This window comes from Canis lupus, chromosome 22 (genome assembly GCF_003254725.2).
Source record: "Canis lupus dingo isolate Sandy chromosome 22, ASM325472v2, whole genome shotgun sequence".
Classification (NCBI taxonomy): Eukaryota; Metazoa; Chordata; class Mammalia; order Carnivora; family Canidae; genus Canis; species Canis lupus.
The window spans coordinates 53,284,142-53,301,622 of NC_064264.1; positions in this window are offsets into that span (position 1 = coordinate 53,284,142).

Sequence of the window (17,481 nt, forward strand, 5' to 3'; positions counted from 1 at the left end):
CAATAACCAGTGAGTGTGTGTGTGAGAGAGTGTACGTGTGTATTATGCATAGTGCGTGTTTTTTTTTTTTTAAGATTGTATTTATTTATTCCTGAGACACAAACAGAGAGAGAGAGAGAGAGGCAGAGACACAGGCAGAGGGAGAAGCAGGCTCCATGCAGGGATCCCGATGTGGGATTCGATCCCGGGACTCCAGGATCTCGCCCTGGGCCGAAGGCAGGCGCTAAACTGCTGAACCACCCAGGGATCCCCAGTGTGTGTGTGTTTAATGAACAAAAAGAAATCAATGGACCCAAGGAACAGTTATAGGTATTAGAGGATACACACTAACATAAGAATAATCCCTGCTCAGAAGACATACAGATAGCCAACAAACACATGAAAAGATGCTCAATATCCCTAATCACCAGGGAAATGCAAATTAAAACCACAATAAGATATCACTATACACTATCAAATTGGCTAAACTCAAACACAAGAAATAATAAGTGTTAGCGAGGATGTGGAGAAAAAAGGACCTTCGGGAACTGCTGGTGAAAATGCAAGTTGGTGTAGCCACTGTGGAAAACAATATGGAGGTTCCTCAAAAAGTTAAAAATAGAATTACTATATGATTCAACAATTCCACTACTGGATATTTAGTCAAAGAAAACAAAACACTAATTCAAAAAGATGTATGCATTCCTATGTTTATGGCATCATTATTTATAATAACCAAGAGACAAAAGCAACCCAGGTGCCCAGATGAATGGAATAAAACGATGTGGTATACATATAGTATGGAGTATTACTCAGCCATAAAAAAGAATGAGATCTTACTGTTTGCAACAACATGGATGGATCTAGAGAGTGGTATGCTAAGTGAAATAAGTCTGACAGAGAAAGACAAATACCATATGATTTCACTCATATGTTGAATTTAAGAAACAAAACAGAAGAACAAACAGAATAAAAGACTCAACTATAGAGAACAAAGTGGTGGTTGCCAGAGGGGAGGGGAGGATGGGAAGACAGATGAAGGGGATTAAGAGTGAACTTACCTTGATGAGCACTGAGAAAAAAGTCTTGTTTTGAGAACATTGCAGTTGAGGATGTGCAAAAACTTTGTCTTGGAATTTAGGACTTTCATATCTGCTTGATGTTATAGTCAAGAACAAAGCCATAAAATATTGAATATTGCAATTTTGCTCATTTGAAGAAGCAAAATTACCTTCTCTCCTAGGTGATTCTCCACTTGTCTGCAGGACAAGAAGTTGAGAGAGGTCTCACCCAGAGTCTTGCTGGGCTACATATGGTTAATAGATCCTGGCAGGCTGGTTAAGGGTAAAATCCCAGAAAGAAAGCCAGTGGGGATCTGGGAGTCTACATTAGGACCAGATGTCAAAGTATAATAGCAGAGACTAAGAGATCAAGGATGATAAAAAGGGGAGGGTTGTCTTAGTGCCCACAGAAGGTAAGCCAGATTGATGTCTGATCTACTGTACCTGCTGTCCATACACATCTCTTTAGAAGCATTTCATGAAATATTTCCTTTGTGAATTTTTCCTTAGCTATGCACATCCCTCTTTTGAGTGGAGTACTCTGTTTTCTTTTCTTCCTCAGATATTTAAAAGTGTATTCCATTTTATTAGGGTTACTTTACCTGTCTTTTGTTTTTTGTGTCCATCAAACAATGAATCTTTGTGAACATTTGCCATGCCTTGTTCAGCATTGTCTTAAGTTGCCCAGTTAACAACAACAACAACAAAACCCCCACAAAAACCACAACAAGCAAACAAAAGCAAGCATCTAATGGATTCTTAGGGAATGTTGAAATGACAGGTTGAAAGAATTCAAGCAGATCCTGGAATCAGTCTCTAGAATGACTTTGATTGGTGAACCAGACTAAGGTCAGCATTTAGCTAGACCTGAGCCTATAGTCAGGGACAATTAGGACCTAAGTGGAGGGCAGAGATGCAGAAGAAAGCTGTCAGGCAGTCCTTCCTTGTCTGTGGATTTCAATGTTTTAATGCACACTGTTAGCATTTGAAACCAGGGATATAATACAAAGTCATTATTTTTTTAAAAGATTTTATTTATTTATTCATGAGAGACAGAGAGAGAGAGAAAGAGAGAGAGAGAGAGAGAGAGAGAGAATGAGAAAGAGGCAGAGACACAGGTAGAGGGAGAAGCAGGCTCCATGCAGGGAGCCCAACATGGGACTTGATCCCAGGTCTCCAGGATCACGCCCTGGGCTGAAGGTGGTGCTAAACCGCTGAGCCACCCAGGCTGCCCCCAAAGTCATTATTGAACCCATTCTAATAAATCATTAAAATGATTCACAAAAAATTAGGTTATAAACCAGTTACAAGTAATAGTAGCAATATGTTTTGGAACATTACATTTTTAAATACATAGCTGAACTTAAACATGTAACTCAGGAGAAAATATTTCATTCCAAGTTAACCTATTTCACCAATAATCAAGAGATTGTGATTAACTATTGAAAAAGCAAAATATAAGAAAATATAAAATATTACAGCAGCATTACTGAAATTAAGTTGATTGAATAATTTCTTAAAATGTGCCTTTTATCTTATATTTCACATTACAATTTGCTGTAAAATAGCAAACAGATCACTTTAATTTATAATTTATATATTTGAATAAAGGCATACATTGTTACTTTCAAAAAACCTTTTTATTTTATTATTTATTTATTTATTTATTTATTTATTTATTTATTTTTTGTTTTATTTTAAAGATTCCATTTATCTATTCATGAGAGACACACACAGAGAGAGAGGCAGAGACACAGGCAGAGGGAGCAGGCTCCATGCAGGGAGCCTGATGTGGGACTTGATCCCAGGACCCCGATATCATACCCTGGGCTGAAGGCAGACGCTCAACCACTGAGCCACCCAGGCATCCCCAAAAAACCCTTTTTAAAACAAGACATGTCTTTTTCTCATTGAAAAACATTAACTTTTACTTATGTGTTATTTGAATATGTAGTCAATAAAGCTTTAGAGCCAGCATAGCAAACTAACACAGAAAATGTACTTGCAATGATTATGTATTTATTGTCAATTTTTTAAAAAGTATAACTGACATAATATAAAATTAACCATTTTAAAGTATAAATTCAGTGGTATTTAATATACTCAGAATGTTGTGTAACCATCACCTCTACCTAATTTCAAGGCATATTCATCACCTTAAAAGGAAACTTCCTTCCCATTAAGCAGTCACTACCTCCACATCCCTCCTCGCCTCAGCCCTGGCAACAACTAGTCAGTTGTCTGTCTCTATGGATTTACCTGCTTTGGATATTTTATATTAATGGAATAATCCAGTATATGGCCTTTTGCATCTGGCCTCTTTCACAGGGAAGAATGTTTTGCAGGTTTATAATGGCTATCGCATGTTTCACAACTCATTGCTTTTTTTTTTGGTTGATTGATATTCCATTGTGTGGTCATATCACATGTTTATCCATTCATCTACTTATGGACATTTGTGTCATTTTCACCTTTTGGCTATTGGAAATAGTGTGTTATTGTATAGTATTTGTTGGAATATCTGTTTTCAATTCAATTCAATTTGTTTCTACGACCTGCTTGGGGTATATATGCATTGGAGTAGATTTGCTGGGTCATGTGGCAATTCTATGTTTAACTTATCAAGGAAACTACCAAGTTGCTTTCTATACAGCAGCTACACCCTTTTATATTTCTACCAATAAGGTATGAGTGATCTTATTTCTTCACAAATTCACTGCTACTTGTTCTTTTCTATTGTAGTGTTATGTTTGTTTTAGCCAGCTTAGTACATTCAATTGTTATTACATCATAACTTTGATTTTCAATTCCCTAGTGATTAATTTTATTGAGTATTTTTTCATATGTTTGTTAATTATTTACATTATCTTCTTTATATATAAATGAGAAGGAATGTCTATTCAATTCCTTTGTCTGTTTTTAAATTGGATCATTTATATTTTCATTATTGAGTTGTAAGGGATCTTTGTATATGCTAGATACTCAACTCTTGTCAGATTTATAATGTGAAAATATTGTCTCCCACTCTGTAGGTTGTCTTTTCATTTTCTTGATGTTGTCTCTTGTCGCACAATAGTTTTAATTTTTATAAGGTCCCGTTTATCTATTTTGGATCTTATTTCATGCATTTCTGGTGTCATTTCTATGAATTTGTTTCCAAATTCAAAGCCACAGAGATTTACTGAGTTAGTTTCTTTTAAGATTTTGTGTATATTTAGTTTTTACATTTAGGTCTTTGATTTATTTTCATTTAACTTCTGTATTTGTTGTTAATAAGAAGTGCAACTCCGGGGATCCCTGGGTGGTGCAGCGGTTTGGCGCCTGCCTTTGGCCCAGGGCGTGATCCTGGAGACCCAGGATCGAATCCCACATCGGGCTCCCGGTGCATGGAGCCTGCTTCTCCCTCTGCCTATGTCTCTGCCTCTCTCTCTCTCTCTCTGTGACTAACATAAATAAATAAAAAATTAAAAAAAAAAAAAAAAGAAGTGCAACTCCAATCATTTATGTGTGGATATCCTGTTGTCCTAGCACCAACATTTGAAGAGGTTATTCATTCCCGATTGAATAGACTTGGCATCCCTGTCAAAATCAACTGACCAAAGATGTATGGGTCTATTTCTGGACAATCTGACATTTGAATTTCCAAACATCTGAGAAATCTCATGCATAGTCTGAAATTATTAAACAGTATTATTTGAGAAACATACATTTTTAGAACTGAAAGCAATGACATAACAGCCTCTCAAAATCAACTTATTGCCTGTAACAACATCCTTGACCCTAGCAACTGAGTTACACCATGGTACTTCCCATAAATGGCAGCCCATCCAAGACATCAAATTCCATTAATTGACATCATTAATACTTGTAAAATTATATTTTTCTTTCTCTTGAAATAATAGACTTTAAGTTTCTGTAACTCTTGATCATTGGCTATCAAGTCTCTTCCCTGGAACAGAATAGAAATTGAGGGGAAAGAATGAAAGAAGGAAGAAAGGGAGGAAAAAAAAAAGAAGATACCAAAAAGGGAAGAGAAAGGAGAGAAAAAGAAGAGAAAGGAAGATGACAGACAAGGAAAACTAACTCCTTGCATCATTGGGTTCCTAGAAGAAAACAGATGGCACATCAAATTAAGAAATTTGAAGACAAGGATGTCTGGGTGGCTTAGCGGTTGAGCATCTGCCTTTGGCTCAGGGTGTGATCCTGGGTCCCGGGATTGAGTCCCACATCAGGCTGCCTGCAAGGAGCGTGCTTCTCCCTCTGCCTATGTCTCTGCTTCTCTTTCTGTGTCTCTCATGAATAAATATATAAAATCTTTTTTTAAAAAAGAAATTTGAAGCCGGTTTGATACAGTGACTATTTCAGTAGGGTATTGAGTAGAGCTTTGGGAAGCATAAAAGATTTTGGAGTACCTTGGACCTGCACCAGTGAAGCTCATTACCAGAATAAGATTGCAGGGGCAAGGAAAGAGCGATTAAGGAAAAGCTGAAAGAGAGTCTTATAAATGATAATGGCAGAAGAGGTGGCTGTTAATTAAAGGAATCAGGAACCCTGTGAAGAGACCTTTGATCTCTCTTGGGCTTTTCCATTGACCAAACAACCAGAAGCCAGAGGCAAGAAATTCATTCAATTAAATTGGTCTATAGCAGTTAGATTTCTGAGAATACACCAGGATGTACAAAATAGGTACCTCCAGTATTTTCTGATTGCAAGTTTCTTTAATATTTATTATCTCACCCAATCCTTAAGAAACAGCCAAAAATCTAAGAATAATAACAGAGACTAGTAGGGTAGGCTACAAGAGGCACAAAATACCTAACCTGGAGAAATTAGGTAAGAAGAGGCCAGAGAAATTCTGAGTTGGAATAGTAAGAAATGCCAAAGTCTGGCTTTATCAGTAATTCAAAGTACAGCCCCTTTGGTGAATGAAGACCAGACAAAATAGCCAGCCCACGGAAGAATCAGAAACTCAAGTCCAGCGGTAATGGTCTTTTGAGTTTTGGAAGGAGGAGGTATCTATTTAGAGATATAAGCACTGGCTTCAGGAAAGGGACATTAGTGAAAGACTTATTTTCTTATTCCTTTAGTGTACCTATTGTGACACACGTTTTACAAGGTGTTATTCCTAGAGCATAAAAAAATCTCTTCTTTAACAGTGGGAGTATCTGTGTAATATAATGCTATTTGATAAATTAAATTTGACAAATACTAAAGAAGTTTTCATTTTAGCTTTGAGAGTATTTAAGTTGTATTGTAGTCATTTTATATAAATCACTTAAACTTCACGGAGATGATATGGATGCCAAAATGTTCATTGGATAGGTGCTTATATTATTTCATGCCTAATTCTTTTCCCTTCTGCCCATACATGAACTTCTGTTAGCATTACTATTTGATGTCAGTATTCCATCTTGTAAGAAAATCACTCTGAAAAGGGACTGAGCTGAGGGTTTGACATAAAAGAAACAGAAGTCTTGAGCCACATTTTAGTTTCAAAAGTACACCATTCCACCTAAGCTTTGTGCTTTATTTTCAGTCTAAAGCCAAATTTATTGGGGTGCCTGGGTGGCTCAGTTGGTGAAGCGTGTGACTCTTGATCTTGACTCAGGTCATGATCTCAGGGTCATGAGATTGAATTCTGCTTCAGGCTGTATGGTCAGCAGAGAGTCTGCTTGAGATTCTCTCTCTCCCTTTCTCTCTGCCCCTCCTCCCACACTTGCAGTTTCCTTCTCTTTCTCCCAAAATAAGTGAATAAAATATTTATGAAAATAAAACCAAATTGATTTTATTTTCTTCAAATCTACCCCACTTTCTGCAATTTCCATCTCAGTTTATTTCATCACTACCAGCATACTTAGCCAAGATGCAACTCTGTTATCTCACCTATTCCCTCCTCTGATTTTTGACGCCTTCAAATATGGGTTACCATCTTTTATAGTGAATTTTTCAATATATTTTATATTTGCTTCCTTACCTTTCTATTTACTACTTACTGCCTTAGTTCTGTTCTGTATTCCTACTAATTCCTACTAATGATTGCTTGTTTTTTCAGGTCTATATCAATTTATTCCTTGAAAACCATGAAATTACTTAAAATTTATATTGAATAGATTTGTATAAGGGTAGTAGTATAGATAAATAAATGACAGTTCATAAACAGAAGATACAAACAGGATATGTAATCTATCTTCCAGAAAGTAATTTTATCATCCCATTCATACTTCGAATTTTAAGAACAAATGTGGATTTGTTCTGCGCAGATTAATCTAGAAGTAATGAACATTATACTTGGTTAAGAAATAAGGTCATGGAAGATTTACCTAGCTTGAATCAAATCAATATCATTTTGTTATTCTTTATTCTAAGCCCAAAAGACCATATAAAAATCAACAATATATTGATGTAACTAAATCTTATTCAGTGAGATTTATGAAGCTCTGATAAAAGAGGTTGGCTCAGCAATAACCAGGGATATAAAATCTTCATTTAAACTTGCAAAACACATACAAGTGCTTTCTTTGTTAACATTCCCATACATGTACCAAAACTAAATAGTATTTAATAATGTATTGTAAATAATATCTAAAATTTTTTTATTAATTATACATATATCACATATTAATGCTGTTTTGTCTTTCAGGTTTATATGGAAGCCAAAATTCATTTTACAGGCACAACAAATTCATATATGGAACAATGGCAGGTTATATATAAAATAAATATGTGACATCATCTTACTAGATAATAAATGGGGAAAATAATTTACTAAGGTAGATAATCAGTTCACAAGTATTATTAAAATTTTTCCATCCCAGTTTATTTTTGTTCTGTAAGAAAGGACTTCTTTGAGTTTTTTGGTATATATTAAATATGCACTATAAAAGAGCTTCATATCTAGTGTCTCACAAATTTGGTTAGAGAGCTCCATCATATTTTGTCAGCTAAATTCTTGGTCGATTTTTTTATCTTTTCAGTTTAATCATTTCATGGACATTGGAGATGCAAAATAAAAATGGAAATTATGATTGGTTTAAAGGATATTTGAAGCCACTTTTTAGAATTATCTTTTCTTAATCAAAGTGCATTATTTATTCCACAAGTTTACCATTTGTCTGTAGTTAGTAGAAACCTACTGTAGAAACCCTTTGATGTTTGTTTATTTGGACATTTATTTATTTGGAACAAGATTGAGAAGTTTGATAATTATTATCCCATCAACCCTGAGTTAAATGTCCTTTGTAAAGTCTTGCAGTAAACATTAGACAGGTTCTTCAAATTTGATGCAGGTGAATTAATTATCTAATTATCCCTAAATGCACTACAGGCAAAAGGCTAAGTGACAGACAAAGACATGATAGTTGCCTAGGACTGCATGTTTTGGGGTCACTTTATTCATTGCGAATGCAGTGATTTGTACACATGCTTCCTGTCCAATGCTCATGTCATTAAATAGTTTCCATTTTTGACTTCTGCCAAACACTTTATAGTTCAACTATAAGTCTATTGTATTGGTTATAGGAAGGGGTACCTTTTATTTATTTATTTATTTATTTATTTATTTATTTATTTATTTATTTATATTTTATTATTTTATTTTATTTTATTTTATTTTATTTTTCTAACAGGGACAGTTGTGAGTCTGAGGCATCTTGTTCTGAGTTTACAGCAGGTCTGATCTACAAACCCACATAGGGTGGCTGGAATAGGTTTCATTAAAACAGGAAGCACTTGAGTTAGGACTTGAAGGAGGTGAGGAAGTTGGTCGTGGGACAGGCTGAATACAAAGCAGGAGCAGTATACTAAACTGGGACGATGGATGGTGCGGGGAAGTAAAAGGCCTGTGGTCAGTGCACTGGGCTTTGGACACTGAGGCAGGGGCAGCAGATGAAGTTACAGGATTAAGAGGGAAAGTGGGGGGGGAGGTAGTGCTGAAAGAAAGGACAATGAAAGGTCCTGTAGGTCTTTAGCTTTCATTCTCAGAGCTAGAAAAATATTCAACGACTTTGGGCTAAGAAATGATATCTAATTCAAAGGTTGCTCTGATGCTGTGTGTATGTGAACATCTTTGTCCACCTCTCCCCCCATTAGCACTTTCAATTTGTTTTAAAAAATGAAAGTGATAGAAAGTAAAAATTGGTAAAGACTTAAGTGCCATTATTTCAGTGAAAATCTGAGACTTTTCAATAACTGACATTCTTCATCTAATTCTTCAAAAAAGAAATATCTACTTACAAATAAAATGAATGATAAAGAATCCTATTTTTATTTAAACATGATATTTTTCCAAAAGCAAATGTAATTTTCAGTATTTATTTACAGACGTTTCTAAAGTGTTGTTTCAGGCAGCCTGGGTGGCTCAGCGCTTTAGCGCCACCTTCAACCAAGGGCCTGATTCTGGAGACCCGGGATCGAGTCCTGCATCCGACTTTCTGCATGGAGCCTGCTTCTCTCCCTCTGCCTGTGTCTCTGCCTCTCTCTCTCCCTCTCTCTGTCTCTCATGAATAAATAAATAAAATCTTTTTTTTAAGTGTCATTTCTTTTTTGATGTACATCATAAAATGTATGCTTTGGTATTTGTGATATGGGAGAAAGAGCTTGCTTGCTCTTTCTTGCTCTTTCCTTCTTTCCCACTAACATCTCCACTTTGCTCCAAGGTGAAAAAGGATTGAGGGCAACTTCCCACTTAGGGTTTAATGGCAAAGATTGAGAAGATCCAAATGTGCAAAAGTTACTAAAAGAGAGAAACAATAGTCAATTTTCCCAAGAAGTGGAGGAGCAAGATAAGAGAAAAGATAAAAGGAGGTGAAGCCTAGAAATGCCAGCCCTTCTGTCTCTTAACTGAGTCATTTATTTCTTACTGAGAAACTGAGTCATGGCTTAGCACTCAACAAGGTAAGGAAGGAGGAAACTATGCCGCGGGAATCTTGGTTTCTTTGTCTGCCTGAGATGGCCAGCCCTTCACAAAGAGAAGGCTCTCCACCTTTTGGTATTCAAAACATAAAGCAAGACAGCACTGGTTCTATTGGTGGAAAAGTCTCACATATTGATAAGCATGGCGATTCTAGAGATCAGATCTAGTGTTTAGTTATTTCTTCAGTATTTACTTTTTATTTTTTAAAAATTTTATTTGTTTGAGAGACAGAGAGGAAAAGGAGAGAGAGCATAAGCAGGAGAGGGGCACAGAGAGGGAGAGGGAGAAGCAGACTCCCTACTAAGCAGGGAGTCCCACTGGGGGTTCCATCCTGGACCTTGAGATCATGACCAGAGCCAAAGGCAGATTGCTTAACTGACCGAGCCATCCAGGAGCCCCGTCAGTATTTTTTTTTTTTTAAGATTTTATTTATTTATTTATGAGAGACACAGAGAGGGAGAAACAGTCTCCATGCAAGGAGCCCGACATAGGACTCTATCCCAGGACTCCAGGATCATGATCTGAGCTGAAGGCAAATGTTCAACTGCTGAGCCACCCAGGCATCTCATCCCCTTCGGGATGTTTTTAAAATTGTTTTTATTCGTGGTAAATAGTAGCACCAGTTCTCTTGAGGCTGTTCTCTGGATCAAAAAAAAAAAGAAAAAGAAAAATGTGAAAGTCTAATGTCATTACACATGACAACTGTATGGGTATTTTGTGGATTCTCCATGAATTAGATAGAGTTCACTTGCAGTTTCTCAGTAAGAAATAAAAACATGTTCATCAATGTAATGATGTGCATCAGTAAAAGTAGACAAGGAAAGACTGAATCATCTCCTCAAAGTCACACAGCATGTAGCAATGTCAAAGTCTAAAAGTCGACCTTGACGACCAGCACTGGGGGTGCTGGCTTCCCTCCTGTGTGCCCTGTCCATCTCATTAATTTTTGCTAATTTAAGAAATATTGTTGATCCAACTATACATTTTATCTGGCAAGAAGCAGTGTGACATATCAAACTCATCCTATTTTGTCTTGAGATTATCCATTTTTCTATTATCTTCTTCTTTTTTCAATCCATCAGAAAACAACCTGTCTCCTATCTGTCATTTTTAACGATGTGCTGATTTTTCACTTGAGTGTATCCTACACCATTTTGTAACATAAAACTTGAGTTTTGATTCAATTTAGATAAGGTTATATTTAGCATGGACTCAAGAGGTTTGAATTATTGCAGTGTTGCAATCAATAAGGAAAAAAAAAAAAAAGCTTCCTAAATAATAACATCCAGCCCACTGTTACACCTGGGGAACTTACAGTAATTTTCATACAGAAATTCAACTTACAGAAATCTAAATTAGCTTATGGACCCAGTGGGGGTCCAGAGAGTCTCTAGTGTAAACATTTTGTACAACATTTAAGGGAAGAGCAGGTGGCCTGTGAAGTGACCTGACACAGGGTGGCTGTGGTCCAGATCATGTATTTATGAATAGCACTTATATTGCTCCTTAGAATTCTCAGCATTTAGAGTCAAATTCAGAATGGAGAAATTGGGGAATTTCACTTCATGGAAGATAAGATGAGTAAATAAAACATACTACACATTTTAGATTAATTTATGATAGATTATGACAGCAATATTAACTGTCAAGAAAAAGTTTTCTTTGAGTCTGTGACTTATAACATAAATTTCAAGAAGATATAAATACAATATTCTGAAATATAAATAGGCTATATTCTATATTAAATCTGTCATGAATTATTCTTTATTAAACTTACTATTTTGTGCAATTGCAGAAATATCTCCTCTTGGTGTCATTAAGATCAATCTTCAGAAACACTTCAGCATCATATATAAAGCCTTTCCATATTTTTGTGATGAAGTAAAATGCTTTCAAATATTGATTTCAGATAAATAGATTAGTATTTGATGTATCACATCAAATTTTATATAACTACAGATTCAAGTTTAATTGTAGGTTGGGTTAATCTTTATAGAAAGGTGTGGGGATTTCCATTAAGAGGGAAAAAACATATTTAAGAAATGGATACACTTTGTTTTTATTGAGGAAAATGAAGTATGTTATTTTGCAAATGCATGAATTTGTAATGTAGAAGCTTCAGTTCGGACTTTTTTGAGCCATAGAGATCTTGGGAAACTATATCATAGTGATATCTCTAAAATTCATTCTCTTTGCAATATAAAGTTTTCTAAATGAAAAGGAAGTCATAGGTTTGTAGTATTTACCTCCTGGCACTATTCTGCAGTTTCCTACTTCACTTCACCAAAAGAAGAAGCAGAAGGAGGAGGAGGAAGGAAGAGGAGGAGGAGGAGGAGGAAGAGGAGGAGGGGGAGACAACAAGACAAATAACATTTCTTTTTGAGCTGATGAGAAATGACTCTATGTTTGCAGAGACTTCTCTGTCTTCCTGTCTTTGCAAAGTAACCTGAAACAGAGAGGGCTCAGAGAACACAGTCAGATTATGGTACAGGGCTGCAGGATGAGCCACGGCATCTGTTGAAATCATAAACGACAAAAGCACAGTAAGAGTAGGGTATGCACCAGAGGTAGTCAAAGGGTGTGAATTATAACAATATCACAATTACATTATAGAACAGGGCTTGACATTATCAACCCAGCCACAGTGATTGTTACATGAAGCTTGATCAATATGCTTTTAAAGTGTAAGACCAATTGTTTCATGAGGTGAGAGATATTTATAGCAAGGAAAGATAACATCAGAAAGGAAATGAGGGAGAATGCATGTGTATCAGAAATGAATGGTGGGCTCCTTTAACTCTGCTTTTCTTAATCCAACATAGGTTACTTTTCACTATACTGAGATTGAGGCATCTCTGGGGAAGAAACAAAATTGAATAAGGACAAACAAAATTATGGCCAAGTTTGTCAATGACTGAGTATGGCTGCAGTGAAGGAGTGGACACAGAGCCAAAATCCTTGAAAAGCAACTTTTAAAAGAGCACTATATATCTTTCCTTATCAACATGAAAGCTGTGTTAATGATATGGGCGAAAAACTTGGAATGATTGGCCATCATGGAGAATTGTGTCAAGACAATTTTATTCCAGGCACCATGCTCCTGACTGGACCATCTGTTTGAATCAGGGGATATTTATTTGCTCACACTAGCATTTTGTCTCTTAAAAAACTACATGGCTCAGATACATTTCATAAAGATAGGAAGAGATGTAACCTAAAATAATTATAGCTTGTATCTATCATATAGAAAAATATCAGAAGAGTATATAAAAAGAATACTAATTCTCATTGACAAATTGGATGGGGTGAGCTAGGATTGCATCTCAGTACCAGCAGTAGAAATCCTGACTAGAAGTAGGTTTCAAGGTATGGGACAATTTTTTTTTTTTTTTTTTTTCTAATCAGAGGCCCTGCAGTAGATAGACCAAGGAAGGTACAACTAGTTAAGAATGTTGTCTTAGAGCCAGACTGCTGCTGTTTTCTATTGCTATCTTTAGTGTCCTTCCAAATCTCTGGGAGTCATCCCCAAGTACCTGACAGAGGGGGCATGATAGGACCAGATGTCCTTTTCCCTTGACTTTCAATCTGTAGAGGGACATTCCTTCCAGCAAATTTCCATTTACAAATTCTGGGCAAGAATTTAATCATGTGGCCGCCCTGTCCAGAAGGTGGTTAGAAATGATATCTAGATTCTAGTTTCTAAGTAGTGAAAGTTCTAGAAGAATGCACTTGCAAACAGATACTGAATAAGGGACCTTACAATATCAGCCACTATTTGAATAGGACCTTGAAAAGTCAAACTAAATGAACAACTTCTAGTAAACTATTCTGGTATACAATACATTCCTTATGTCAGAATATAAGGGATATAACTTACAAGTTCTACAGAATATACCATGGGAAAAAAGATACCAATGAGAGCTGAAATCCTTGGTTTCAAGGTTAACCTTATAAAGGTAATACGTTTTCCACAATTCTCTTTTTGTATCCCCTCTTTCTGTATAGCAGGAGGTATTTATACAGCCGGTTCATGTACATCAGGAAAATAATGTGGCCTTGGAAAAAACAAAGGGAAAAAAATCGAGGTGACCCGCTTGGGAACGCCAAACTAGTAGTACAGATTGGTACAGAAATTATAAGAATCAAAATAACAACTTATATTCTTAAATAAGATTGCTTGTAAAATTCAGCTGCTACCGAAACTATAAAATGGACATAAATTGGAGGTTTTAGAACAGATAAATATTTGCATTATCTGTTGGGCCTGCTAAATACCTAAAGATGATTGATGTCATATATGTATAGGTTTCCCCCACTATTCCACAGTAGGGCATTCCTATGAAACATTCTGCAAGCTGACATGCCATAAAGTGAAGAAGCAATTACCATTACTTTACCTGGGAAAAATTCCCAGACTCAAACAAAAGCCTCCGTTAGGATTTTCTGAGACCTGAGGACATATCTCACTACTGGATACACAAAATAAATAGAGAAACAGCCCAGATGCTCACAGATAGATTTTGGGGCTCTGGAGGCTGGACGCAGAGATCCCGCATGCTGTTCTTGGGGAAGGAGCTTCAGTGTACAACTCTCATTGTGTGCAGTGTGCCCTGCCTCTGAGAGGGCTTGCTGCAGAACAAATATTGAATGCTATTTTTACTTCCCCCTTATATCATAAAAGTAAAATTCCTCCCTGGATTTTTTTCAGTTAGCAAAAACAGGTACCAGTGTAGGTCTTTAATAAAAGCAACCTTTCAAAAAGTGGGATGCCTGCATATAGAAAGATAATGTAAATACATGCATTATATATTATTAGATAACATTTACTATCTATTGTTGTGCCCAAGATTGCAAATCTGAGAAACCACCAAGGAACCGACACCGATGCAAACACACGAGGGTTTATTTATAAGCTCGAGCTTGGGTCCAAGTACACCCAACACAACGGAGCAGGGACTTGGACCCCGAGGTGGGTTTCAGTGTAGTTTTATGGGCTGGTCTAGGGGACCTCCAGAAGGGGTGGAGGAATTTCTCAAATTCTGTTTACATTCTGATATGGGGCTTTCTAGGGCATTAAGCTGTAAGGTGTTTTTTTGGGGTTTTTTTGTTTGTTTGTTTTTGTTTTTGTTTTTCCCTGTAACTGAAGTAATGTAAATTTCAGCTCTTATTCACAGGGGCCTGGGATGGTTGTACTTGTGCTAACGCTGAACTTAAAGTGGAATGGCCTTAATTTTCTTGGCCTCCACATCTATGTTTGTCTATCATATAGTGACTTCATTGCAACATCTCAATACATGTTATAAATTGTGTTATCCATTGTAACAAAACTAGAAGAAGAAATTCTATCTCACATCATGACTGGCAAGATGGTCAGGTCCAATGGTCATTAGTCTTTTTTTAAGTATTTATAGAATACACATTTTAAATATTTATAGAGATGACAGAGTTATGGTCCGTCCAGCTACGATCTACCAAGAGCTTTTCAGTTGATTTTGGACTCTATGATTGGAAGAGGTGGACATGGCGGTTGTGCATAGGCCATGCCCTGTGCAGGTCTCATGGCACCAGCTATTCTTAACATAATAGAAGTTTTTTTTTTTTAACATAATAGAAGTTATGAACGATGAGCATCCTGCTCAACCACGATGGACCATGATTCACAGTGTGCCCCTTAGAACGACAGATTCCTAGCACAAAAAGTTAGACACCTCTATGTTTCAAGTCTTTTTTCTATAAAACTTATTTCTATTCTAAAATAGTTTTGAGGATAGTGTCAGCCTGAAACAACTAAAATTCCCAGTCGGGGTAAACATAAGCAGATACATCGATCATGTTTATTCTGTACAAAAAAATGAAGTGAGAGTATTTCCTTTAAGAAATCAATTGTATAGAGGAGTTTTAAAATGATTACCTTTCAAATCTTTATGACTTATTGCTTGGGGAAAGGCCACTGTCCAGAGCAGTTTTCATTAGGTAACTCTGCATTTAAAATAAAAGTCTTGGGGCAAAATATTGGTTTAATTATTCCAGCACTCAGAACAAGACATTTGCTGGATGGTCTACAGTGTTATTTTGTTTTAAGATCCGAAGTAATTTAGGAAACTATTGTGTCATTGTCAAATCATTTTTTTTTTTTCCTTTTATCATCATCATACCAGGTAGACTTGTCTCTCTGGGAAGTAGCCTGATTGACTTGCAACCCAGTTGTTAAAAGGTCACAGGGCATGGGAGGAGAGTCACCATAAAGGAAGGCCTTTCTCAAAGGCACAATGCAGAGTGCCGAGGTAAGCTCTGTGGTGGTTTGACAGAGCTGCAAGATTTGTAACTTGGTGCACCTGCACCAATTATGTTGATTTTCATACAGAAAACAAAAGGAAACACATGGAGAATTTCGGTTGAATTTACAGTATGTGTGGAATTGACTTCTCCTTTTATTGCACTTACTGTAAACAGATGCTTCTCCTGAATGTGACCTTCCCTACAGGATGCTCTTGTGAGATATGGGATAAAACTCTCACCGCAAACATTGAAGAAAGCTAAACTGATACTTCAAAGTTAATATTGAATTAATTTTAGCTGTACATTTTTAAAGTTTTATAGAATGAATTTATTTTTATTGCTAGCTCTCTCAAACATATAGAAAAGCAGACAGACGAGTGTAGCAGATGTCCACAGAGTTTTAGCTCAGATGAAATAAAGGTAGAATTTTTAAGGCTATTATTTCAGCTTTTTGAATGCAGTTAACTGTCCTGCAGGTTTATTCTCTTCCACTTCACTTTTCTGGATGTAGCCTCTATCTTTAAGTTGATTTTACCTTAGCCTATACTGGCTGTTGCTATCTATAAAAATATGTAGTATTTTTTAGACTTTATATAAATGCTATCATGATATCAATATCTTTTTGCAACTTGCTTTTGCAGTCAATATTGTTTTCAAGGTTTGTTCATTTTGATATGAAGATCAAATTTGCTCATTTTAATTTATTTTCTTTGTTTGAATTTATGAATCAGTATTCATTTATTCCCCTAATGAGACACAATGTGAAATTTCCAAGTCTTTTTTTGTTATTGCATGTAATACTGCAAGGAAAGCACTTCTATAGTTCTCATTTTGCGTACGTGGGATTGGTTTTCTAGAATATGTTCCTAAACGTGGAGTTGTTTGGAGTTCCTGAGTGACTCAGTCAGTGAAGAGTCGGCCTTCGGCTCAGGTCATGATCCCAGGGTCCTGGGATCAAGCCCCAGTCGGGCTCCCTGCTCCTCTGGGAAACCTGCTTCTCCCTCCCCGATTGTGCTTTCTGCTCTCTTTCATGCTCTCTGTCTCAAATAAATAAATAAAATCTTTTTTAAAAAGTGAAGTTGTTGAATATTCAACTTGCCCAAATATTGTCAAATTTCTCTTCCAAAAGGTTTTAGCAAATTATACTTGAACTAGCAGTAGAAGAGTTTCTATATCCCTGCATCATCTCCATCCACACTTGGAATCATCAGCCTCAATTAATACTGTACCCTTCAGATTGTATCACAGCAT